General features: G+C 41.1%; 1 long non-coding RNA gene across 1 annotated transcript; it reads left to right on the top strand.

Moving 5' to 3' along the window:
• The first annotated feature begins 24813 nt into the window (after window positions 1-24813).
• On the top strand, window positions 24814-26197 carry LOC307130674. The gene is made up of 3 exons (XR_013817067.1): window positions 24814-24879; window positions 25086-25204; window positions 25529-26197. It is a non-coding gene; the product is annotated as an uncharacterized lncRNA (long non-coding RNA).
• The last annotated feature ends 770 nt before the right edge of the window (window positions 26198-26967 follow it).

Genomic DNA, 26967 nt, shown 5'->3' with positions numbered 1-26967 from the left:
CAGGTACTGACCAGGCTCAGCCCTGCTTAGCTTCAGTGGGAAACCAGTCTTGGTCTACAGGGTGATATGGCTGCTGGTTTACACTTACACGTACACTTAATTATTACACCACTAGATGGTGGCAAAGACTGTCATTATGAGTGACAGGTTGCAAACAAGGAAGTTGTTTTAGCAATGTCTTTGGAAATCTTTTAAAAGGATATCGCTTTCCTCAGCGGACTTTCAAACTGATTTTTAATAATGGATATTATGGATATTGAGCTAAAGAATGAATACTACATCAGATGTAGGTAATACGCTCATTTAGTCGATCTCGCTCTCATAATACCATAGGCTAATACTCTACATAATACAATAAGCTCCAATAACGTGACTCAACATTCCTCAACATTCCTTCGTTACTAGTTCTAAAGTGACGTTTTAGAATTAGAAACAGAGGCTTGGTCACAATTGTCAACTGTCAACTTGAGATTTGAATCCGTGTTAGAAGGAAGCAGTTCTGCACAAAAGAGTGTTTTTTAAAGACACTCAGTTGTTGTTTCTTGTTTATTTACTCCCTTGTGCCGTCGAACTGTTGTATTGACGCAATATCACACTCGTAGCCATGTGATAAGGCTGTATATCAGCACGCTGTGATTACCTATGGCCGAATCACAGTCGTGCTGATATACAGCCATATTGCACTGCTACTCGTGTGATATTGCTCATATATAGATCATACTTTTTCGTGAAGTTATTAAAAATTCAAATGTAGTACCTTCTGAGACCGTATGACATTTCAGATGCAGAGAGAGTGTTCTGAAAGGTGTGCTTATGACGGCATATGTTTATTGGCTTTTCCAGCCCAAAAATGCTGCAATTTGGGGGGCATTGGGAGTCCCGCCCATTCACTTAATCTTATTTCTTCTTTATTCCCTTAAATCCCTTTCAATACTTTAATTATTTAATGTCTTTCAATAAAAAGACCCCCCCCCCCCTCAAAAACTGGTTCCCCGAATGTTCAAGTCATGGTTACTGTAAGAACTCATCACTGGACTGCTATTTTCCTCCTGATCGGCAGGTGGCGCCTCTCACCAGGCTCCTGCTGAACACTACCACTCATTATGCCTGATGTGTGACACCTGTGTTTTGCCCTATTTAAGTGGGTTTGTGCCATGCTTTATTGTTTAGTCTTGAGCCTATGCTACCTGTTGTTAGCCACAAGCTAAGTTTATATTGCTTTATGGTTTTGGACCCTTGTGTCTGTTTTGTTTTTCTCTGTTTCTTGGAAGCCTGGCTTCCTTTGTTTTGTTGTAATTTTCTAGTGATGGGCAGACCGAGGCTTTGTGAAGCACTGAAACAGTTGAAGCAAATGTGCCATATAGAGATTGCTAATGTGTCGTCATCATGACGTATTCCCAGTGGTAAACGCAAAGCATTTTGGGAATCCGCGGCACAACGGGCGCCGGTCGCCAGACTTCTTTGCATGGAGGGAAGAAAGCAGTGTTCAAGATGCCGTCTACCTGCTGTGTTATAAACTGCAATAGTCGTTCTCACGATAGAAGTGGCATAAAGCTTAAGAACGGGATATACAAATATAAGTAAACACTTTGTAGTTTGAATGATGTCCTGTATGAACAAAATGACGGAGTATATTTTTAGTGTCCACTGTTCGATTGCGCCCGCTCCCCCCTCTCTCAGGCCGGCTACACACTGCAAGCGTGGCGTTTTCTGTGTCTGCACACCAGAAGCGTGTCTGACGCGGCGATGCTGCTGCTAGGTGACGAAGTGGAATATGGGGTGTGATTAGTGGAAGGCCTATACTTCATGTTAAACGCTTCCAACACGCGTGCGTGTCGCGTGAAAGATAGGCGTCTGTTCTATTTCCAGCATGCACGCGTTTTCTGCGTCTCACGAAGGCAGTGTGCACGCTCTAACCTGTTAACATGGGAGCCGAAATAAAAACGGACACGCCACCCTTGCAGTGTGTAGCCGCCCTCACTCACACACGCACACACACACAGACAGGTTTGTTCAATTCGGACTGCATGCAGATAGATGAGATAGAGCGAGGAGTGTGGTGCTTAAAACATTAGCATAACTTTGAACGGACGACAGTTTTCTTCCCCACTTTTACAATCTCCAGGTCCTAGACCCATCCATCTGTAAAAAAGACTGCAGCGACTTGAATTCTGAAAACTTTGCGTGTGTGTGTGTACTAACAACACTTAATATCATGTATTTGTATATATATGGGTGCTGGAAGTTGGGCAACAGTTTGACGTCCCTTGACCAGTCGCTCAGAGTAAGGATCCAGTCATTTGATTCCCTTTTTCTCATCAGATCTCGTCTTTGCATTAGGATTTAGTTTTAGGCAATATGGTCCGACAATGTTTTCTTTAGCCCGCTGCATTTTGTAGGATTATATTCTGTTTTTCTCTCTAATGTTTAATTATTTTCATGCCAGAACACTAGCCTGCTATGCCAGGCCATGTAAACGGGCCAAACGTACCCATAATTCTTTGACGAATTCTGATGACGTTGCCGCCCATTTGGTCACATGTCTTAGCGATCTCTATAGTTTCGAAGCTTCGAATCAATCCGACACCCGTCTCTACGGTGACATCTAGTGGTCACTTGCATGTATTGATCTGAAATACCTTGACAATGATCCATGTAAAAAAAAAAAAAAAAAAAAAAAAATGTTTACATCTGTCTGACAACTACATGATCTTGGTTTTGTAACCTGTAGCCTCCTCATTGTGAATAACTAGTTTTTTTGTGGTCATGAAAAATAATAAAATAAATCACAATGTGTCACATTTGTTACGTAACATTTTTATTCAAAAATATTATTTGCTCTGCTGTTGAAGGAGTTAGCTGACTTCTTTTTTACATATAATTTTTCCAGCCTTTGAAAAAATCCTCTCACATGGGACACTTGTCCTCTGAGTCTGCACTCTCCAAAATGCCAGGATGAGCTCCTCAAATGGTGCATCAAGGCCAGCTGCCTATCACAATACACACATCTCATTTTATTTGGTGTTTCCAAATGGAAATGCTCCCACACCACAGATATACGGCATCTCTTGTAATGAACAATAACACAGATAACTTCCTGATTAACAACATCCTCATGCAGGGAAAATGTTATATACACAAATGCAAGTTCTTAAAGGTGAAACCAAGATTTTATAAAATTTCATAATGAGTTTAACTCTTATTCAAAAGCCCTCAAAGTTATGAAAATGCAATCAGTCTTTTTTTTCCATTATAGAAGAATATGATCTTCAAAAAAAATCCTTTATTTTTTGTTTATTGATTTGCCTGATATATTTTTCAGTACTTTCAAGCACCTGATCTGTGTTTTGTAATACAAAAATGTTCTGTTATTGCCATGCTGTTTGTATATGATTATTTGTTCAGCAATAAAAAAATGTACGGCATCTCTCATGTGGAGCCTCCATTTTTATCTGTTCTATTAATATATCTGTCTATATATCACCTATGAATCTATATAATTCTATATCTCTAACTTATGCTGTGCTATCTGTCACTATATAATTTAGCCTATATGAATGTGTCACTATGTCTATCCTATCCGTCACTGTCTATACCTATCAGTCAATATATCTCATTTAAATCTAGCCTAAATCTAGCCTAACTAACCAAAGCGCACTATAAATCTCACTTATATCACAAAATCACTGCTATCACAAAATCTCTCTCCTCTCACAAAAAACGACGTGGTGAGGTGAAGATGGATTTACTTCACTTTTAAACTGTGGTGAATTAGGTTTATACAGATGTGTGACTGTGTGGTTTGTTCCCGCCCCTTTAATCAACGCAGTTTCGACAGGCGCCACCTGATGAAACACTTCGAAGCTTCATTTAGCCATAGTCACGTGACATGGGTGTTTCGAATCACAGCTCGGAGCAGTGTTTCGGAACATCTGCGCTTCGGGATCTCAGCAAAGTGCGGAAACGTCAGTTTCGCGTCAGCCATCCCTATAATTTTCTTAAGTAAAGATTGTCTTTTGTTGAATAGCAACGACTCCTTGCTTTTTGCCACCTTTGCCCTTGGATTCATTAACTGGGGACGCTTAATCAGTAACCTCAGTGACTTTGAACACTAAGGACCTGTGTTTGATCACCACCTAGAACAGGCCCATTACTGTTACAGCCTTGAATTTATGAGACAGTTGTTGTCAGATTTCATTGGTGGTTTCAATTGTGAAATTTATTCGAAAGCTTGGATAACAGCTTTGGAGAATCTGATGTTTCCCCATTCAAAGAGAGAAGTTGCTAGATTTTACTAACAGCTTAGTAAATCTTACTAAGGCATTCAAAAACTTTTTGCATTAAAAAACTACTGTCAGGTTTTATTAAAGACAATGAGTGATAAATTAGCGCTGAAAAGGCATGGACAGGCTTATTTTTGCGGCTGCATGAGCTTATTGCATATGCATTTGTAAGAATTTATGGGAGGAGAGTATTTAAATTAATCATGCGAGGTGATTTACCAAGCTTTGCGCTCATCAAATTGATCCGGCTGCATCTGTGTTCATTAATTTGAGCGTCGTCAGTAGATCACACGCAGCACTGTCCACTCCCATCTGCGCTTGTTGTGCCTCACGCTTATTGCCCTGTTTAGTAAATTACTTGACCTGCTCAGTGTCAGTTGCTAGCGCACCTCTTGAGGCCAGAGGAGTGAGGTTTACATTCACAGCTCTTACTGGCCTACAACAGTTACACTCACCCCCCTAAACCTCACTCCAACCCAGGGCAATGGCACCAAATGTAACCCACAGTCAAACCACTCAGAGTGGGATTCGAACCTTGGCCTATGACAGTTATACTAACAAGGATGCTAAAGACCACAGCCACAAGCATAAGTTGCTAGGGCGCCTCTTGAGGCCAGGTGAGTGAGGTTTACATGCACAGCTCTTTCTGGCCTACGTTACACTTGCATGACTGAAATAGCCGCCCGAGAGGCTTTTCAAAGATGGCCCCCAAGTGAAATGTCTCGCCTTAAAGGGACTTGTTTAAACATGTCTGTCTAGCCAGACATGTTGCATAGAAAAACAATGGAAAAGTAGCGCAGAGGAATGGAAAGAAGAACTGTCAGATCATAATAATATGAAAAAATGTATTATATCTCCCACTGTTTTCATCCAGATATATGTTTAGTAAATACATATTCTTGGGACCAGAGGTGGACTGAATATGTTACGTGCAGAATATAATGCAACGACTGACCAAAAAAACAAAAACAAGCAAACTTCCAGATCATTCACACAAACAAAACCAAGTGTCAAACAGTCCTTGCAACAGACTGTGCAGTTACACTTCCTCATTACTTAACACCATCATTAATGGTGCTAAAGCAGCACATTTGCTCAAGTTTTTTTTTTTTTTTTGGAAAACTCATTATTTTAAGCACCAAAAAAGCTCAGAAAAAATTGTGCATACAATAAGACGACAAAGAATATTCTCGAATATGGTTTCCGGCATGGGAGGCGGGCGTGCTAACAAGGACGCTAAAGACCGCAGCCTCTAGTATCAGTTGCTAGCGCACCTCTTGAGGGGCCTATGACAGGGCCTATGACAGTTACACTCCCCACCCTAAACCTCACTTCAATCCAGGAAAAAAGAACTGCTAGATCATAATAATATGAGAAAATGTATTATCTCCCACTGTTTTCATCCAGATATATTATAAGTAAATGCATATTCCTGGGACCAGAGGTGGACAGAATACGTGCAGAATAAAATGCAACGACTGACCAAAAAAACAAAAGCAAGCAAACTTCCAGATCATTCACACAAACCAAACCAAGTGTCAAACAGGCACTGTTCAGAAATGTATCGGAAATGCTGTTTGCGCCACACATCACAAAACCCACAGCACCATGTTAAATCATATTCCATTACAGTCAGCATTAGGTATGTTATTGGCATGTTTTTACCATAAAATAAATAAATACCAAAAGAAATGTCGAAATGAAAGTTATACCATATTTTTTTTTCATCATAACTTTGACATTTATCGCACATTCCTTTTTTGGGGGGGACAAATGTTATTCTTTTGAGCATATTTAGTCAAAAAAATATTCATAAAAATATTCAGTCAAATTCTAGCTGCTGTAAAAATGAAACGATATCTGCACCAGCTCATTTTCTTGGGTTGTCACACCTGGAACATACATGGAAATGTATGTTAGTCAGTATGTATTTTTCAAATGCTGTGGTTACTGGTTAAACCCATGAGAGTTTTCGGAAGAAAATTATGGGTTCTGTTGCTTGACCATTTTGAGTCAGTATAAAGTATTAAGTCACATAGCGAGATAAACAAAGATGCAATTCAATGCTAACCATATACAGGTGCTGTATAACAAAGTTGATTTCTTTCACTAATTCCATTCAAAAGTTAAATTTGTATTATATTTATTCATTTCACACAGACGGATATATTTCAAATGTAAATTTCTTTTAATTTTGATGATTTTAACTGACACTTTTTTTCTACCACATCTTTTCCTTCCCTTTGCCTCTCTATTAATGTGCTTGGACACAGAGCTCTGTGAACAGCCAGCCTCTTTTGCAATGACCTTTTGTGTCTTGCCCTCCTTGTGCAAGGTGTCAATGGTCGTCTTTTGGACAACTGTCAAGTCAGCAATCTTCCCCATGATTGTGTAGCCTACAGAACTAGACTGAGGCTGCGTCCCAATTCGCATACTATCCGTACTAAATAGTATTCGAAAAAATAATTAGTATGTCCCAAATCGTAGTATGTTGAAAAGAGTATTCCACAGATTCCCGGATGGTCTACTATTTCCGGTCAGAATTCGAAGTGCAGATCGATGCGCACTCTAACGGCTGATATTGCCCACAACCCATTGCGAGAACTACAAACGTGGATAAAAAGTGTTAAAAAACTACAAACATGACGGTTACGCGAGTCTGACGGCTAAGTAGAGATGATTAGATAAAGGGACTTAAGTGTGCATTTATCAGTATTTAACCTGACGAAAAGATATTTATTCAATGTTAGCCACATAATATTTCACCTGCAGCAGCATTGTGAACTTTTGTAATGATACGTTTGGCCATTAACTTTGCAAACAGTCTCTGCATTAAAGACCCACGAATGGCAGACCAACGTGATACTATATTTTTCTCCGATACGGTAGGAAATTAAATTGAATGTGGAGGATTTTAACTGTGATGATGATTGACAGGGCAGTTTAAACGGTGATGGGACTCACATAACTAAGCAACAGAGTCCGTTAAAGATGACGAAGTAGTATGTCCCAAAGCTTGCATACTTTTCTGCTACACACTCAAAAGTATGTACTTTTTCTTAACAAAAAGAGTACATACTTTTAGGACGTAGTATAAGTAGGCGAATTGGGACGCAGCCTGAGAGACCATTTAAAGGCCTTTGCAGGTGTTTTGAGTTAATTAGCTGATTAGAGTGTGGCACCAGGTGTCTTCAATATTGAACCTTTTCACAATATTCTAATTTTCTGAGATACTGAATTTGGGATTTTCCTTAGTTGTCAGTTATAATCATCAAAATTAAAATAAATAAACATTTGAAATATCAGTCTGTGTGTGCTGAATGAATATAATATACAAGTTTCACTTTTTGAATGGAATTAGTGAAATAAATATGTTTTGATGATATTCTAATTATACGACCTGCACCTGTAAAGTTTACACTGAAAAAAACAATAAGTACTTTACTTAATTTACTTCATATTTTTTGGCAAGTTTTTGCATGCACATTTTTAAAGTAAATTTCACATATGGAATTAAGTAAATTCTACTAAACTAAATTAAGTAAAATCTAATAAATCTATGTTCACGCAAGGAAGCAAACGTATATAGAGAATAGTAAAGTAAAAGGTCATGGATCAGTGGGTGCAGGAGGAACATACAGATGCAATCATCGAAACTGAAGTGAGTGGAGGAAAAGAAAAGGCATCTTCAGAGCTCAGTTCTAAGTGCTCTTCATCATCCTCCAAGTGTTCAGTTGCTAGTGTTGCCGCTAAAGATAGAGCCTCAGCAGAAGCTGCACATGCCAAGATGGAGTTTGTAAAAAGACAGCTTGAAATTAAGAAAGAGAAAGCCAGGCTAGAAGCGCTGGAAATCGAAAAGGAAGCTGCCGCTGCTCTGGCAGCAATGGAACGTGATGACAATCGCAGTGAAAAGAGCACCCTTTCATCACATGTGATTTCAATGAAAACAGAAGAATATGTAAAACACCAGACTCAGGTGAGCTCTGACTTTTCTACATTAGGCCTCTGAACAACGCTTTGTCAACCTGTTTAAAGGAATCGACTCCATGTTTTATAGACAAGTCTCAGAGCATGAGAGCTGCATACAACGGTGACACAGATAGTTCAGCAGCGGAGTAGATTCTGTGATAACGAACATCTGCAGAGCTCAAGATATCCAGATTCACTGTACAATCTGCCTCGTTCCATACCAAATACTGCATCTAAAGCATCGCTATGTCAAGATCCTGCTTCACAGAGGTACACAGTCCATTCAGATACGTAACATTTCTCTCAAGGTCAAGCCGTGCCATTGTTAGACTTTGCTAGATTCGTAGCACGTAGAGAGCTAGTCACCACAGGACTTACAAAGTTTGACGATAACCCAGAGAACTTCAAAGCGTGGGAGTCTTAATTTGTTAACGCTATGCAAGACTTGCAGCTAGTGAAGAATTAGACTTATTAGTCAAGAAGTACATTTATTTATTTATTGGGTGAAAACTCATTGTTATACAACTAAACTCGTCATTACAGTTTTTTACAATCCCTATGACAATTTTTTCAATACTTTTAACACATTTCCTAAACTCTTAACACAGTTAGCACAACATCTGTCTGTTTAGGCTATACAATTAACACATTTATTGTTGCTTTAACACAAAATGTTAAAGGTCCCATGGCATGGCATTTTTCTATTATTTTATAATGTTTCCTGAGGTGTACTTATATTGTTAGTATGACTTTTACATCATAAAATTTCATAATTTAGAAATAAAAGGCATTTTTTCTATACTGCTGTTTGCCCTGTGGCTGAATGCCCTGCTTCAAGAGGCGTGTCTGCTGTGAGACTTCAGTAAAAACGCCCACTGTTGTGATTGGCTGACATCTTTGGATTTTAAATGAAGGGAGGGGGCGTGGTTTAACGAGGTCTACGAGGCACGAGCAGGCACGAGCTGCTGCCAGAGAGACGGATGGACCTGAGTGTGTTGAGAAATTTCACAAGTATATCTCATGTTATAATGATTAATGTTTTGTATTACTACAAGTATATCTCATGTTATAATGATTAATGTTTTGTATTACTATGCTTTTAATGGAAGTAGATGAAGGATGGTCTTAAGTGCATGCTTTTGGAGGAGAGCAGTAGAGTGGTAGCTTTAAGTGCATAGAGATAAAAGGTCATCAGATAAGAAGGTCTCTAATGTACACCACCTGTATGTATGCCTGGAAACTACCTGAAATATATGTATCTGTATGAAAACCATGTAATGTTGAGTAAAAATATGTTTTTTTTAAAAAGTGGAAAGCATGGGACTTTCCACCATTAGAAACATAATATATAGCTTAATTATAATGGTGGCGAAACCTAAGGTGGAGCCAAAAGCTAGAGATAAGCCTAAAAGTGCCCATTGGATCTATAGCGATAAGAAAAAGGTACATAAAGTGATGTTTTAACCTAAGAAGTTTCAGATGATCAGCTGGCATCTCACTTTGTTGTTCTGGCAATAAAGTTTAACCTTCTGAGACCTGGAACTTCGCTTCTGAGACTTTTTTCTTCTGCATTGATTGAACCGAGAGGACACTTGCGACCACAAACTTGCCACTACAAGTTCACTTCACATCAGTTCTCAGCATGTCTGAACTGTTGTAGTTACAGCATATACTTCAGGGTATTAGTCTATTTCTAGTCGGAGGGGCTGTCACTCATGTCAGAAAGTTAGTAACTTTAGTAAATTATGGATCAGCGCTGACTGGAGACGCGAACCGTTTAGAACGATTCAGTCCGATTTGGTGAACTGATTCGGTTCACTAAAAAGAACTGGTTCAAAAGAAAGATCGTTCGCGAACCGGACATCACTAATGTACCAGAGATGGAGCTCAGCGATTACTAACAAAGTTATTTATAGTAACTACTGAGTTATGAGAGCGCTGTCAGTCAGCGCGAGTTTATTGTGTTTGTATCTGAGAGTTCTGAATATACACGAGTCCCAGTCACACCGAGTCCGTCTTCATCATTATTACCAACTTTGTAACACATGCAAAGTACCATTACAGCTGCCGAGATGAACGAGTTAAAAGTAAGTGATGATAATAGCATTATTTTTAAAATAAATTAAAAGCGTCAGTGACGCGCGTTGAGTACACAGTGCAAACAAAGACACAACAGCAGTAATCGAATGTAATCCAGTTTATTGTGGGGCTAGGCTGGCTAGCCCGGATATGCTCACGCTTACCCCCCTTCTGCTTAATCTCACGCCGCGTTTGGTGCCTCCGCTGTGGGCCAGATGCAGTACTGGGGGTCGGGGATGTTGAAGGCCACCGGCCAGTGCAGCCCGAGCTTCGGCGTGTGAGGTTTATCTCTAAAGATGTTACTCTGCCGATGTTGAGCAGAAACTCATGACTGTATGCACATTTTAGAACCGATAGACGCGACGAGGACGTACAAAAACACTGACTCACAAGATAGAAAACACGAAAACACCGCTCTGTCGGGAGAGAGAGAAGCCGCATTGTGTGCACGAATAATAAATAATTAGCTACACATCAGAAATCACTGATCACAGATCAGAAGGAACTGAAAAAAGACTTCTGTTTTCATTTGTACATCCAAACACTGAGAAACTGCCAGCATTCACTCGTTCACAAGCAATGATCTCGAGCGTTTGCATGGGCGTGCCAGATTCTCTGGGCGGAGGAAAGGGAGGTAACCGTTCCTGCTTGGACGTCAAACCAGGAGACTTCAGGATTGGCTCGTCTGGCCTGTCATTTTCTCAAAGGCAGAGAAAGACAGCCAGAACTCGGGTTTACACCGATCAACATTTCTATCCAATTGGGGACAATATTCAGGCTAGGGGAACTCATATTAATGTTGAAAAACCTCATAAAATGAAAATTTCATGCCATGGGACCTTCCGTTGCCAAATTGAAAAAAGGAAATGAGGTAATCGGATAAAAGGAGAACTTTTGGGAAAAAAGAGAGAGTTTTTTTTGTGGAGAAAGGTGTTCGAAGTTGTCCGAAAAGCCTCAATCCATGTGCGCTGAGAAGCCAACAACTCCACGTTAAATGGAAAAACTGCTGTGGTGTTAACTTCACGAAATCGTAAAAGAAAAGGTGAAGGTGAACGTATTTCCACTTACCTGGGTGGCGGTGGTGGTGGCGGTGGCGGTGGCGGTGACGTTGACGTTATTCCCAACCTGATCTCACAGAATTCTGTGAAATGAACCTTAACTCAAAATCCGTAGCAGTTTCACGGAATTGTCGAAAATTCCGTGACAGGTCCACGGAAGTGATGCCTATGTAAGTCAATGACAGTATACAGACGAGTTGGGCATGGTTATCATCATGAAACTATGATTTTGCCATTAAGACATGGAGTGTGATTCTCAATTTAATCAGCCAGCATAATTTTATTTACAACTATTTTCATTTTTTTTTTATTTACAGTATTCAGACATGTTTTGAACACGTAACCCAATCCCTTCCCTAAACCTACCCATTTGTGTATTATAAAAAACAGGATATAACAGGCAGATACGACTGCAGGCACAATTTATTCAAAAAGTACAAATATTCCAAGTGTTCCGAGGCCAAACGATTAATTTGTGTGAAGAAAATCCCCAAAAGCGATCAGCAACGTCGAGTCCATCCGCCGGAAGAAACGTTACGTCAGCTTTGACAGTATTGGCTGTCGTATGTCTCGTGAACAATTGCGTCATTGCGTCGGCTTTGATTGTAAAATGCCATTGGCTCTCGTGTGTCTCGTGACAGATTGCGTCATGCTAAAGAGTCGTGTATTATTTGAATGAGATATGAATGAGTGTAACATGGAATGCAACATGAGTTAATACTTTTATACTGTTTTTGGTCAGTTTTGGCAATAAATACCTGTGACTGTACTTGTATTTGCCTGTTATGTGTTTTATATTGTTGAGAGTGGGTAGGTTTAGGGTAGGAGTGGAGTTAGTTGCTCCAAAATATAAAAGTAGCCTATAAATATTCATAAAATCATGTCTTCTTTTTACTGTCATTGACTTGCATAGGAATCACTTCTGTGGACCCATCACGGAATTTTCGGCGATTCCGTGAAACTGCCACGGATTTTGAGTTAAGGGGCCCGTGTTCATTTCACGGAATTCTGTGAGACCAGGTTGTTATTCCTCAGAACGCTGGTTGAACGCTGGGCCGTTGCTGGAGTGGACGCGGGAGTGTAGTCCCGACACTCACACTCCCAGAGTCAAGATGTTTCCAGCGCCGAACGTTTGCAACAATCTGGTTTAACGATCGTCGGAATCATCCGTGCTGTTTCCCAAACAAAGAGGCTCACCATTGCGGAAAGTTGTGGCATCACTGCATACAAACCGGCTGGTTTTCCCCCGCACACATACACTAACACAATTAACTTTCCACACTCCCCTTTAAACACGGTAACACTCAAACTAAGACGTGAGTAGTGTATCTCCATTTTTTTGTTTCATCTTATTTAATTTTTTTTTTTTTTTTTTTACTTCAGTTTGTTTTGCCATTTTCTTTTCTTTGCCCCAAAATTTTGACTGTTTTCTTATCTTGTTTATGGGTATATCCTGTTCCCTTTCGTTCAGTCACTACGACATAACGTTAGTGACTAACGAATGGGGGTTTCGCTTAGAAGCCTATCATCTTCGAGATCTTAGAAAACGCCCAATGGCACTGCCAATGCCATGGGCATGCAGAATTTGCATACGTAACTCCGCCCTACCGCGTGGGTATAAAACGAAGTACGTGGCAATATCGCATTACGTTTCTGCTTCGGAGCCAAGAGTACCTACCTCTTCATGCCTCACAAGCCTTCTGAGACTCTGTCAGCTTCTTCGAGACGAGCAGCTTTCCAGAAGGTGTTGGTGTGACGGCGCGTTCCAGTGATCGCATACTTCCTGCCTGCTGATCTGTGCAGTGGTCTGCATCCAGCTGTTGTGTGTTCCCTGGGCGCTTCGGCATCGACTGCGAAGCTTCCTCTCACAAAAAGAGCTTACACATGGCACATCGTTTTCAGGATGTCTCGTCCGTGTACTTCTGGGTGTGGTCGGTTTCTCTCACCCTCTGATGGGCATGAACGCTGCGTGACGTGTTTGGGCTTTCAGCATGCTCAGGCAGCGCTCGTGGATGATTCATGTTCCCACTTCATGAACATGATTATCTCGGTGTTACTCCGAGACTCCGTGAACTCCGTGCTAATGCCAGAACGAGAGTCCCCTCTGCCACACCCCAATCTGCGGTCTCCATGAGAGGCGGCACTTTGGCTGGTGGCCAGGGTGACCTGAGGGTGACGGTGTGGAATCAAGCTCCGATGCTAATGCCTCGGCCCACACCCCCTTCTCCGGCACCGAACCCGCCGAGCGTTCAGGCGTGCACATCCGGGCCGGCTCCTGCAGTCCCGACTGTCTCGTTTGGCGCCGCGAGGACGAAGAAATGTTGATCGCCGCATCACAAGGTGGGCAGTCGTACGCTCTGTTGTGATGCAACTGTGTCCGCAGAGTGCTTCGACCTGGCGCAGTGACCCAAAGCACCCCTCCAAAGCCTGTAGGTTCTCGTCATCTCTGGTGGCGAAATCCTATAGAGCTGCGGGGCAGGCCGCCGTTTCTTTGCACGCCATGGCGACCTCCTAACTCAGAGACGGGGCACCCTTTGGCACCCGCGTCCCGATCTTTGGAACCTCCACGTGTGGCTCCTGGATGGGACGCGGCAGGTTTGAGTACCCTACCACCTACGGTGGTGGCTACCATCACTTCCGCTAGGGCAGAGTCCACTCGGCATGCCTATGCATTGAAGTGGAACCTCTTCGTCACCTGGTGTTCTTCCCGCCAAGAAGACCCCTGGAAATGCCCGATCGGGTCTGTGCTCTCGTTCCTCCAAGAGAGGTTGGAGCGAAGGCTGTCTCCCTCCACCCTTAAAGTTTATGTGGCCGCAATATCTGCCCACCACGATCTCTTGGAGAACAAAAAGGTAAGTCAGCACGACCTGGTCATCAGGTTCCTGAGGGGAGCCAGGAGACTAAATCATCCTTGCTCTCCCCTCGTACCCTCTTTGGACCTCTCAGTAGTCTTAGATGCTCTGCAGAGGTCCCCCTTCGAGCCTTTGCAGTCAGTCGATATTAAGTTCTTGTCTATGAAGACAGTGCTCCTGACCGCATTGGCCTCCATCAAGAGGGTAGGGGACCTGCAAGCATTTTCAGTTGACGAAGCGTGCCTGGAGTTCGGGCCGGCCAACTCTCACGTGATCCTGAGACCCCGGCCCGGATATGTGCCCAAGGTTCCGTTCAGAGACCAGGTGGTGAACCTGCAAGCGCTGCCTTTGGAGGAGGCAGACCCAGCCTTGGCACTGCTCTGTCCAGTATGTGCCCTCCGCGCCTACGTAGACAGGAAGCAGTGTTCAGGACCTCAGACCAGCTCTTTGTCTGTTATGGTGGAGAGCGGAAGGGAAGAGCTCTCTCAAAGCAAAGGATGTCTCACTGGATAGTGGACACCATTGTTTTGACTTTCCAGCAGCAAGGCCGACCGTGTCCCCTTGGGGTTAGGGCCCATTCCACTCGGAGTGTGGCCTCCTCTTGGGCTCTAGCGCACGGCGCCTCACTAACAGACATCTGCAGAGCTTACGGATGTAACCCTCTTTCCCTGAGGAGGGAACGGAGATGTAACGTCCCTTTGCCACATCCGCTGTGTTGCTGGAACGGCCGGAGTTCAGTCTTGGCTCCTCAGCAGGTAACGTAATGCAATATTGCCACGTACTTCATTTTATACCCACACGGTAGGGCGGAGTTAAGTATGCAAATTCTGCAAGCCCATGGCATTGGCACTGCCATTGGAAGTTTTCTAAGATCTCAAAGATGATAGGCTTCTAAGCGAAACCCCCATTCGTTAGTCACAAACGTTTCGTCTCCGTTCCCTCCACAGGGAACGAGGGTTACATCCGTAACCGAGATGAAACTGGTACTTTTGAAATGAAAATGATTTGAATTGAATTTATTATGTTTGATGTGTTTATCAACCAGAATTGAGACTGCATTGTGGTTAATTTTGTTTTTTTGTTGTTGTTAATTTTTACTTTCTTCTGTGAAATACAACATTCTTTTCCAAACCTCATCCTAAGTTCTTTGTGATTTTTAAATTGAATTTTGACTTTGAGTTGATTTATGTAACGAGTGGCATTTCATGCTATCTGGGTTATTTGTTAACAGTTTTTTTCAGTCGCTAACAAGCATTTGTCCAACCAGTTGTTACATTTTCAAAACTCTAAACACAATTAGCACAGCGTCAGTCTTTTGTGGCCATACCATTCACACATTTCATGTCGTTTTCACACAATATGCAGTCAATGAACACATTTCCACAATGCTTACATTTTCGTAACAGACAAGCTATACCTCCCAACAAAATTATGGATTGTTTTTGTAGTATTTACGAATGTTAACACACAACATCCCACTATAGAAAAAACAATATTCCAAACCTTAGATACAGTATAAAAACCTCTGCTTCTGCAATGATATCAGTTCAAAAACAATATATCTCAGCTGATAATAAACAAACAATTGAATAATTGACACAGAGCTGATTTATGTTGGGTAAATTGGGCCAAGCACAGCTGATTCCAGTCTGGCTTAGACTCAGTGGCAGGGGTTATTTTTTCTATTACATTGACACTTATACAGTAAAAGGAGGACTTTTAGGAGTTATGTTTTTGGAAACAGAAAAAGACAAACACTGTAATGTCTGGACGAGGAAGAGTAAGAACAAGGGGCCCAGGGAGAAGAGCAGGCCCAGTGAGAGATGCATGTACAGTGAGAGGAGCAGGAGCAGTGAGAGATGCAGGAGCAGTGAGAGATGCAGTGAGGTGCAGGAGCAGTGAAAGGAGCAGGCCCAGTGAGAGATGCATGTACAGTGAGAGGAGCAGGAGCAGTGAGAGATGCAGGAGCAGTGAGAGATGCAGTGAGGTGCAGGAGCAGTGAGAGGAGCAGGCCCAGTGAGAGATGCATGTACAGTGAGAGGAGCAGGAGCAGTGAGAGATGCAGGAGCAGTGAGAGATGCAGGAGCAGTGAGAGATGCAGTGAGGTGCAGGAGCAGTGAGAGGAGTAGGCCCAGTGAGAGATGCATGTACAGTGAGAGGAGCAGGAGCAGTGAGAGATGCAGTGAGAGGAGCAGGAGCAGTGAGAGGAGCAGGCCCAGTGAGAGATGCAGTGAGAGGAGCAGGAGCAGTGAGAGGAGCAGGGCCAGTGAGAGATGCAGTGAGATGAGCAGGTGCTGTGAGAGGAGCAGGAGCAGTAAGAGATGCAGGAGCAGTGAGAGATGCAGTGAGGTGCAGGAGCAGTGAGAGGAGTAGGCCCAGTGAGAGATGCATGTACAGTGAGAGGAGCAGGAGCAGTGAGAGATGCAGTGAGAGGAGCAGGAGCAGTGAGAGGAGCAGGCCCAGTGAGAGATGCAGTGAGAGGAGCAGGAGCAGTGAGAGGAGCAGGGCCAGTGAGAGATGCAGTGAGATGAGCAGGTGCTGTGAGAGGAGCAGGAGCAGTAAGAGGTGCAGGAGCAGTGAGAGATGCAGTGAGGTGCAGGAGCAGTGAGAGGAGTAGGCCCAGTGAGAGATGCATGTACAGTGAGAGGAGCAGGAGCAGTGAGAGATGCAGTGAGAGGAGCAGGAGCAGTGAGAGGAGCAGGCCCAGTGAGAGATGCAGTGAGAGGAGCAGGAGCAGTGAGAGGAGCAGGGCCAGTGAGAGATGCAGTGAGATGAGCAGGTGCTGTGAGAGGAGCAGGAGCAGTAAGAGGTGCAGGAGCAGTGAGAGATGCAGTGAGGTGCAGGAGCAGTGAGAGGAGCAGGCCCAGTGAGAGATGCAGTGAGAGGAGCAGGAGCAGTGAGAGGAGCAGGGCCAGTGAGAGATGCAGTGAGATGAGCAGGTGCTGTGAGAGGAGCAGGAGCAGTAAGAGGTGCAGGAGCAGTGAGAGGAGCAGGGCCAGGGAGAAGAGCAGGCCTAAGGAGAGGGCAAGGTAGAGGTGCAAGAATGCGTGGTGGTGGCATTCCAAGGGCTGCAAGAACAGTAGTCAGTGAGGAAATTTGTGACACTATCATTGACCCTGTAATCAACCACGGTTTTTGACTAAGAGAGGCTGGTGAAAGAGTGCAGCCCAATTTGAGGCGGTCAACGGTTGCCTCCATTATACGCATCTTTCAACAAACCAACAGATAAGTATTGCATTTTACATGGATTGTTTTTATTCTCACTTGACATGTCAATAAGGTCATACAGTAATGTATATGTCGATTTTTTTTGTCCCTCTAAAGAATGCAAACCCGAAAAAAAGTCTTTAACCCTCTTGGGGAAGAGGAAAGCTCCTCAATGATTATCAAGAGCTTGCCATTGTAGAAATGGTTGTTGCAAATAATGCAATAAAACTGCATGAAATTCAAACTAGAATTGTGGAGGACCATAAGATATTTGACAATATCGATAGCATCAGCCTCACAATCATTATGTGGACCCCATCCCCCCATGTGTTTCATGGATATTTTGTTCACTGTAAGCAATACCGTAAAACTTTTTCTGTTCTATCATACCGTGTTTCTACTGTACCTCCTGTAGTAAAGGGAAAAAAATGATTTGCTTTTTACTGGAATGCTTTTGAATGTGAACATTACTGTACATGTGGACATACAGTTCCCAACCAAGAAATTTTGTGTAAAAACGGTGGATTGCATGTTTTACATGCAAATACATGTAAAACTGAAACATAAAAGTCTATGCAGTTTTTGTAATGTCAACAATAGCCAGTATTTTGAAACCTGGTGTACTTTGATTGACTGCATGTACCTTCTGAAGTGAAAACAAGTGTTATTCTTTGACAGAATAATTTCATTTTGAGTCAGATTTCCAGTGTTTTGGTAAAGTTAGTGTGTGCAGAGAAAGATGTGTTCTATTTTGAAATGAAGAGTTAGTATATATTTAACAAAATGTGTTTTTGATAAGAAAATTATCCATTTGGCCAGTTGTGTTTTGTAGGTGTGAGTCTGTGTTAAGAGTTTAGAAAAAATATCTGAAGTATAGGTAAGCGCTTGTTTGCGATCGAAAAAAACTGTAAAATATGACAGGATTGCCTGTCTGGCGGCGAATTAATTGACCGAAATCCAAATTAAATAATTCTTTGATTTTTTTTTATTTATCGGGTCGTCACCGTTACAGTAGAGATTGAGGAGTTAGAATGCATGGTGGCGCTCAAAGAGGGGCCAGAATTAGGGTAACTGATGAAAGAAGAGCTACTATCATTGACCATGTCATAAACCATGGGCTATCATACAAAGAGGCTGGTGAACGAGTACAGCCAAATCTCCGCCGGGACACAGTGGCATCCATTATCCAGAATTTTCGAGAAAAAATAAGGGCTTCTGCAAAGTGTAAATACTTTTACCATGTATTACAGTGACTGTATGCCTCTGGTCTAGCCTGGATGCCAGCCGAACTTAGCCCCGCCCACAACATTTTTACTCGGGCAGTTCGGTCTGGAATTGATCGGTAGAGAAGTAATTATGCCTGAACAGAAACTGTTCGGACCAATGAAATTGTCAGGGCGGGCTTTAGACGATGATGGACAGATGATAAACAGTAACGTAATCATCCACGTCATCAAAAGCCGCTTGGGTTGAGTTTGTTCTAATCCTAAACGGAGAACTTGTTCGTATATGCATTCACCTTTACTATTTCTCTCAGAAATGATGATCGTGTTGGTAAGTACTCTGTGTATCCTTAAATTATTTTTTTTACAACACCGGCAAAGATCGTACACTAATCTTGTTCTTCTAACGTTAGGCTTCTTATTCCAGCGTGCGTGCAGACAGGGTTGCCAAGTTTTTACAACAAAACCCGCCCAATTGCTAACGTTCCTCAAAACTAGCCAAAAACAAGCCCAATAGCTTTCCAGGGGGGGTTCTCCGGGAAAAAAAGGCATTTGGGGGGTAAAATAAGTGTTATTTTGGCAGGGCTGGCAGCTAAAAATCGCATTCCTGGGTTTGTATATCACATAATTGGGGTCGCTTCAACCCGCGGACATGGCAACACAGTGCAGTTGAGTTCTGTTGACATTTGACAACTAACTTTGTACGTCGCTCCGTTGCTCTGATTGGTTGTAGGTCTATCCAATTGAGATCTTTCCTGGTTCGGTTGAAACACGCCCCATAATCACAGCCCAACGGAGCAGTATCAGACTCATATTCTGAATAGAATTGAGTATGACGACGTCAGGCTACCTCTGGTCTCTAATATGTAACTGTATTTTGTCTATTTTAGGATTGAACATCTACCTCCCTCAGAGGGCAGAGGAAAGCTGCTAAATGAAGAACAGGAACTTGCTATTGTCAACACGGTGATTGCTGATAATGAAATAAAACTGAAGGGCATTCTATAAAGCTACTCTGAGATGGGTCATTCATTTTGTGTATTACAGTTTTTCTCGATTGCTAAGACACATTTCTTGAAAGCTGCTCTCCTTTTCTCTAAACTGTGAACACAAAACCCAATTTTCAAGCTACATTCACAAAACCTCAGACTCTTCTTTCAAAACCAAGCTTTCACCTCAAAACAGTTCAATCTGTGCTCAAAACTGAACTATGTTGTCAAATCGTGCCCCGCGTCAATCAAAATTAAAAACACTACTGAACAGTCACTAAACACTACGTAGAAAAATAGAAAACACAATGCTCAGGACATGAAGCTGGAGAAATAACTGTTTATTGTTCACTGTAGGCTAAATGCATGTTGCAAAACAAAAAAAAATCTGTTCATTTAGCACTTGTACAAAAAGACAAAACAGAAATCTTTTGCATTTGCCACTTGTGTACAGTAAGCCCATGTGAAAATAAAGTACAAAAATATACATGGAATACTTGGCCCACGAACAGTTAGACCAACCCTCCAATACAATACTACAGTATATTGGTACAGTGATGTACTGAAACATATATTTACCGTGGTACAGTATATAGTATGTCATACAATAATTGCTGTCAACATTTACATACTGTACTATAATGTCAAAAGACTGTGCGGACCAGCTGGCTTATGTCCTCACGGACATATTTAACATCTCGCTGACCTATGCTATCGTTCCATCCTGTTTCAAGACTGCTACCATCATACCAGTGCCCAAAAAACATACAATTTCATCACTGAATGATTACCGCCCCGTCGCACTTACTCCCATAATCATGAAGTGCTTCGAGAGGCTGGTGAAGAATCACATCATCTCCAAACTCCCACCTACTTTTGACCCGTTACAGTTTGCATATCGCACCAACCGATCCACAGAGGATGCCGTTTCCTCTGTAATCCACCTGAGCTTGGAACATCTGGAAAAGAACAACACCCACGTGCGAATGCTGTTTCTGGACTTCAGCTCCGCATTTACAGTTTTTTTGGATTGCTTAAGCACGATTTTCAAAACAGGGCCCGCGTTTTCAAAACACTACACACAATTAGCACCACCACACACCCAATTAGCAAAACACTACAGATCCTTTGCATAATTAAACACTCTTGTAAAAACTATACACTTCTGTTTCAAAACCACACTTTGTTACCATATGAAACACACACGTTTCACATTAACATACTCTGTTTGCACGAGTTACACTCTGCTGTGATAAACCTAAAACACTTTTAGCACTTCTACTTCCCTATGATTAGAGTAGGCTACCATCAACAAAGTACAAATATAATGTAAAGTCACCAAACACCACACAAGACCAATGTTGCAGACTGAAGAAACTAATTTATTTGTCAACACGCCCAAAATGTTGACATGGAGATCCAGAATACTGTAACAAAATGTCACTTCACATATTGTACTGTAAGTTCAAGGAACAAAAAAAACTATACATCGTCTCTTCGCCTAGCTGGATCTGGCCAGAGAATTTCATCAACATCGCAGGCAATGTTGTCATTGGCAAGACACCTTGGAAAGAAACGTCTTGAATGACGAATCCATCCTTGCATTGCTGCAACCTCCATCTGGTCACAGGCCTCCTCCATGGCTTGGATGAGGGGTACCTCAGCCTGGAGACGGAGATCATATACCTTCCACCGCCATGCCGAGAAAAACTCTTCTATAGGGTTGAGGAATGGAGAATATGGTGGAAGATATAGGATAGTGAAATGTGGATGTTGCTGAAACCAGTTCTGAACCAGAGCAGAGCGGTGGAAAGACACATTGTCCCAGACAACAATGTATTGCATATGATCAATTTGATTAGCTGCTGTTATGTTGTGCAATTGGTCCAAGAATGTAAGTGTGAGTGCTGTGTTGTAAGGGCCCATATGGGCATGGCGGTGGAGGACCCCATTCTGTGTAATGGCTGCACAGAGTGTTATATTACCCCCACGTTGCCCGGGGACATTGACTATAGCCCTTTGGCCAATGATGTTTCTTCCCCGCCTTCGTGTTCTCGCCAGGTTAAAACCAGCCTCATCTACGTAAATGAACTCATGCAGGATCTCCTCTCCATCCATTCATAAAACGTCAGGCAAAATTGTATAGTTCAGTGTAGATCTAGTATACATAGTACAGTACAGTAAAAGAATATGAGACAGTATGCAAGATCACACTGCTATAGTGAATACATACCTCTGCATAATCATGCCGCAGTCGCTTCACCCTTTCGGAATTGCGCTCGAAAGGCACTCGATAAATTTGCTTCATTTGAATATGTTTTTTTTTTAGGATGCGTGCCAGTGTTGATGTTGAGACCTGATGGATATCGTTGAAAGAGACATGGTTATTGACAATGTTAGCTTGGAGCTGCTTGAGTGTTATAGCATAGCACTGTTGGCCAAAACCATGTTTACAATCTCCCTCTCTTGCTGTTCTGTGAACATAGGAGGCTTTCCCCCTTGTCGCTCCTGACCCTCAATCCTATATATAAAAACAAATCCATACAATAGTACAGTAATTTTACAGGAAAAGGTAACAGAAGTGCTGATAGTGCATAGAATACAGTACTGTAAGCAGTTACTGAAACCGTGCAGATGTTTGTGATATGATGATATTTTTACAGTACCTATTTTCCAGTCGAAATGTTCTTATCACACTTGCCACTGTGTATCGGCTTAGATTTGGCTGTACTCGCAGTCCAGCCTCTCTCAGCGTCAGTCCGTGGTTGACAACGTGATCAACCAGTGTTGCACGGATCTCATTTGTGAGATTCGGTCCTCTTTGAGCACCTTCTTGTCTTCCTCTTCCTCTTCCTCTACCTCTACCTCTTCCTCTACCTCTGCCTCCAGCATGGCCTCCATCTCTTCCTCTGTTGATTGCTCCTCTGTTGATTCCTCCTCCTCCTCCTCCTCCTCCTCCTCCTCCTCCTCTTCCTCTTCCTCTTCCTCCTCCTCCTCCTCCTCCTCCTCCTCTTCCTCCTCCTCCTCCTCCTCCTCCTCCTCCTCTTCCTCCTCCTGGAAATGTGTACAGAGAGTGGTGAGGACTGCGGAAAAAATCATAGGGAATGCACTTCCCTCCATCAATGACACTGCTGGCAGTCGCTGCCTGACCAGGGTTCAGTCGATTTTAAAGGACCCTTTCCACCCCAATCATGGACTGTTCTCCCGGCTGCCCTCTGGGAAGAGGTTCAGCAGCTTCAAATGCAGAACAACTAGATTTTATAACAGTTTCATTCCCTATGCCATAAGACTGCTAAACTCACAATAAATCCTTCTTACCCATACGACACTAATCACTTATGTGAATCCTTGTATTTTGCACTAAGTATTATTTTATTTGTCATTTTACTGCAATATACACTGCTGCTATTTATATTTGATCTAGTTAGATTTGTTTTAATAAATTAATTATATATATATATATATATATATATATATATATATATATATATATATATATATATATATATATATATATATATATTATTATTTTTTATTTATTTATTTTTTTTTTTTTATGTATATGTCCTTTTTTATGCTCAGAGCCTTGCAACGAAATTTCGTTCAACTGTATATTGCAAAATGTGCAGCTGGATGACAATAAAGTCTGTCTATGTCTATGTCTATGTCTAAAAAAAGGTAATTACCTGTTCTCTTCTCTAAATCTTCGGATTATGGTGGACACAGTGAATCTACTGATGTTTGGTTGTACCCTTTGTCCAGCCTCCCTCATGCTCATACCATGGACAAGAACATGGTCAATTACAGTAGCTCTGATTTCATCAGGAATTACTGTTCTTTGTCTTCGCTGATCACCTCGACCACCTTGACCTCCTCTCAGACGAACTCTTCCTCTCAGATTTCTATCCATTGTAGGGCCTCACAAACCAGTACTCTCTGAACTGGCTTACTGTATATGTTCCCTCACATCATTAGCCACAAGTGTGATCAATTTTGAGTTGTTGTGTTCAAGTGGTGACATCTGTGCTTTAATTGTGTTTGACTTTTGTCACCTGTGCTCACCATTTTGCAGCACGGGTGCATCACAATGAAAATGTGTTGGCAAGTTGTGTCTAAACAGGTGAAAAGTGCTTATGGTTTTGCCAAAAGAGTGATTGATTCAATCAGTGGGTTCAGGCAACTGAGCATTTGGTTCAGACAATAGGGTTTAGTGTTTTAGCAATTGAGAAAAACTGTAAATTTCTGCAGCAAAAGAAACAAAATGCATGCATTTACTAAACCCAACAAAACAAAAATGTGGAGAGGCTTCAAAAGACACATAATCTATGATCAATAAAATATAGTGTCTATTGTATAAGGACCTGACACATAAAATAATGCAGTTTCTGTAATTCCATCTAGTGTTGGTGTTTTAATGACATTGTGCTATGATTGACTAAATGTTCATGTTGGAAGAGAACATGTGTTAGTGTTTTGTTAGATATAGTGTTTTGTGTTAGTGAATTATTGTATTTTGAAAATTAGTGTTGGAGTTTAGTTTACAATGTGAGATTTTGAGCATGAAATTAAACATTTTGGCAATTGTGTTTTGTAGGTGTGTTGGTGTGTTAAGAGTTTAGGAAAATTGTTAAAAGTATTGAAAAATGTGTCATAGCGATCGTAAAAAAAAACTGTAAAGAACTTTCAAGAACAGGATTAAAGAACACGAAAAACGTGTATTTTCATTCATGCATTTGTGTATCTGCAGCTGAGTTTGTTTTTAAATCAACAGAGAACACACTTAGTTTTGATGTTAGTATTTATTTTTGATAAATGCATTAATAGAATAAACCGCAGTGCTTCAGTATGGAGTGGAGTGAATACTGAACTGTTTTGACAACATAAGAGTTTAGTTTGCTGTGTTAATTGTTTTGAGAGCAACTCCATTCATATGGAGAAATGTGTCAAATCGATTGAGAAAAACTATAATTGTTTTATTTCTTATTGATCATTTTGAGGAAGTCCATATGGTGAGACTCACAAAAATGCTCAGTGACATTATTAAAGGAGCCAGTGATGCAAGTGTGAAGCTTTTTAATTGGTCTTTACATAGTGTTGAAGAAGGGGGCTAGTCGAATGTCAGAATAAAAACCATCTACTTCCTCTTCCTCATCACTCCTGCTTCACTGCAGACTCACACAGCATCTCTGAACCTTATGATCTGAACAACAGATAAAATGGTAAGTTATACTCATACTTCTCCATCACTTAATAATAGCATTGTTAGTGGATCTAAAAAAGCATCACTATTGCTCACGTTGGTCTGGTCAAAAAATAAAATAAAAATAAAAACCGAAAAGGAGCACATACAACATTCAAAGATTATTCAGAATAATCAAAGAATAATTCTGATGTGCTTTGTGTATAAAGTGTTTGTTTGCGTCAGGTTTTGGCTGTACCGCTGAGGATCCTCCTGATCTGCCTGCTTCACTTTTGTACTTGTGATGTGAGTGATCTTGTGGACCGAAAAACCCTCATGAATATTGTGGAGAACTTTGAGAATCAGTAAGTTTCTTTGATTGAACATATTACTAGAATTTACTATTTAAAATGATAAAAAAAAAAAAAAAAAAAAAATACACATAGATGATCAAAATCATGAAATGATAAGAAATATATTAAGAAAAACCATAACAATAGTAGATTGTAAAAGAGATTGTAATGAGTTCTAAATAGGAATTATTTGTTAATTATTGCACCATCAAACAGTAATTTTAACTTTAAACTATTTTATAATTTTTAATGATATATATATAATGCATTTTCTTTCTACTACATTTTGTTATTTAACAAATAAGCTCACAAAATTCCCACTGCTTTCATTCCCAGGTTGGGCAACATGGGACAATACGCTATCGCGTTCAGAGTCACGAAGGACAAGTGTCTTCCAAATTCGGACTATTTAGGTCCGGACTTAACTGAAGTGAAAAAAAAATTTCAGAACAATGAGGTTTATGTGAGTGATGACCTCATCGCTGCAAGGGCTGATAAAGATAAACAAGATCATTCTGAGTATCGCCTGCAGAATTATCTGAAGAAGGTCTTGGGGGGTAACAATAAATGTGTGGTTTTTTTCACTGTAAATTCACCCTGTTTGAATAAATGCCTTAAAAACGATGAGCCAAACAACATTGTAAACAGTCTTGGACTGTTACAAAACTATAAGGGAGTTAAAGCATTTGCATTCAAAAAAATCTGGAGAGAGGATAAAAGGGATGCGGTGATAAAAAGACTGATGGAAATAGCATCTGATTTGCCATATTATCAGTGTGAGAAAAAATGTGATCGCCTGAAGAAAAAAGACAGATGCTTTTCTTCTATATAGACAGTTTTATTTAGCTGGGACTTTTCCCTTTTTAATTCCAGAGCAACATTGAAACTAGCAAATAAAATCTATAATCAGTAAAATGCAAATGTGATATTGCTACTCAATTATTGTTAGACTAATGTCAGCATGTCTGCTTACTGCTGGAGCAAATAAAATACTTTTTATCAAGCATTTGTGGTTCAAGTATTATTACATTCAAACACTCAGTTACATTATTACATGATACGTTATACATCATTTATATTTTTACTATGATATCCTTCCATTATTTTAAAGTTGTGGCATGAAATGCAACAAACATATTGTGCATTTATACAGTATATTTATTTTTTAAGAAATGTGTTACATGAAAGCTTCAAATTTACAGTCGTTTGTTCGTTATGTCTTAACACACAACACATACATCGTCTAAAATATCTTCCTATTGCTCTTCCATTACAAAAATGTTCAGCTTACATGCAACACAATTCTACAAAAATTAATGTACTGTATAAATACAAATGAGTAAGTACACATTTGTACAAATAGGTACTGATGTAGCTGCTACTGTTCAGGGTTGTGATGTTCCTCCATGTTCAGAAATGGTGGTTATTGTGTGTGTGTGTGTGTGTGTGTGTGTGTGTGTGTGTGTGTGTGTGTGTGTGTGTGTGTGTGTGTGTGTGTGTGTGTGTGTGCCCTTAACACCAAGGGCAGTGAATATCTATCAAATTAGTAATGTTTTGGTTTATTTGTTATTTAACTCTAAATACTTTTGTATCATAATACAGTCATTTACATCTACAACCACTTCAAATTATTGCATTTGAAATAATTACATTTTAATTTGCAGCACAGATAATGCATTTTAATGCTTTTGTTTTTCTGCTCTGTTGTCATTCTGTGTTCAGAGGTGCACAACACAAATTATGTGTGGAAAAAAGTTAAAAAAGAACAGAAAATG

This window comes from Gobio gobio (genome assembly GCF_949357685.1).
Source record: "Gobio gobio genome assembly, chromosome: 8".
Classification (NCBI taxonomy): Eukaryota; Metazoa; Chordata; class Actinopteri; order Cypriniformes; family Gobionidae; genus Gobio; species Gobio gobio.
This window is presented reverse-complemented; position numbering and strand designations above follow the sequence as displayed.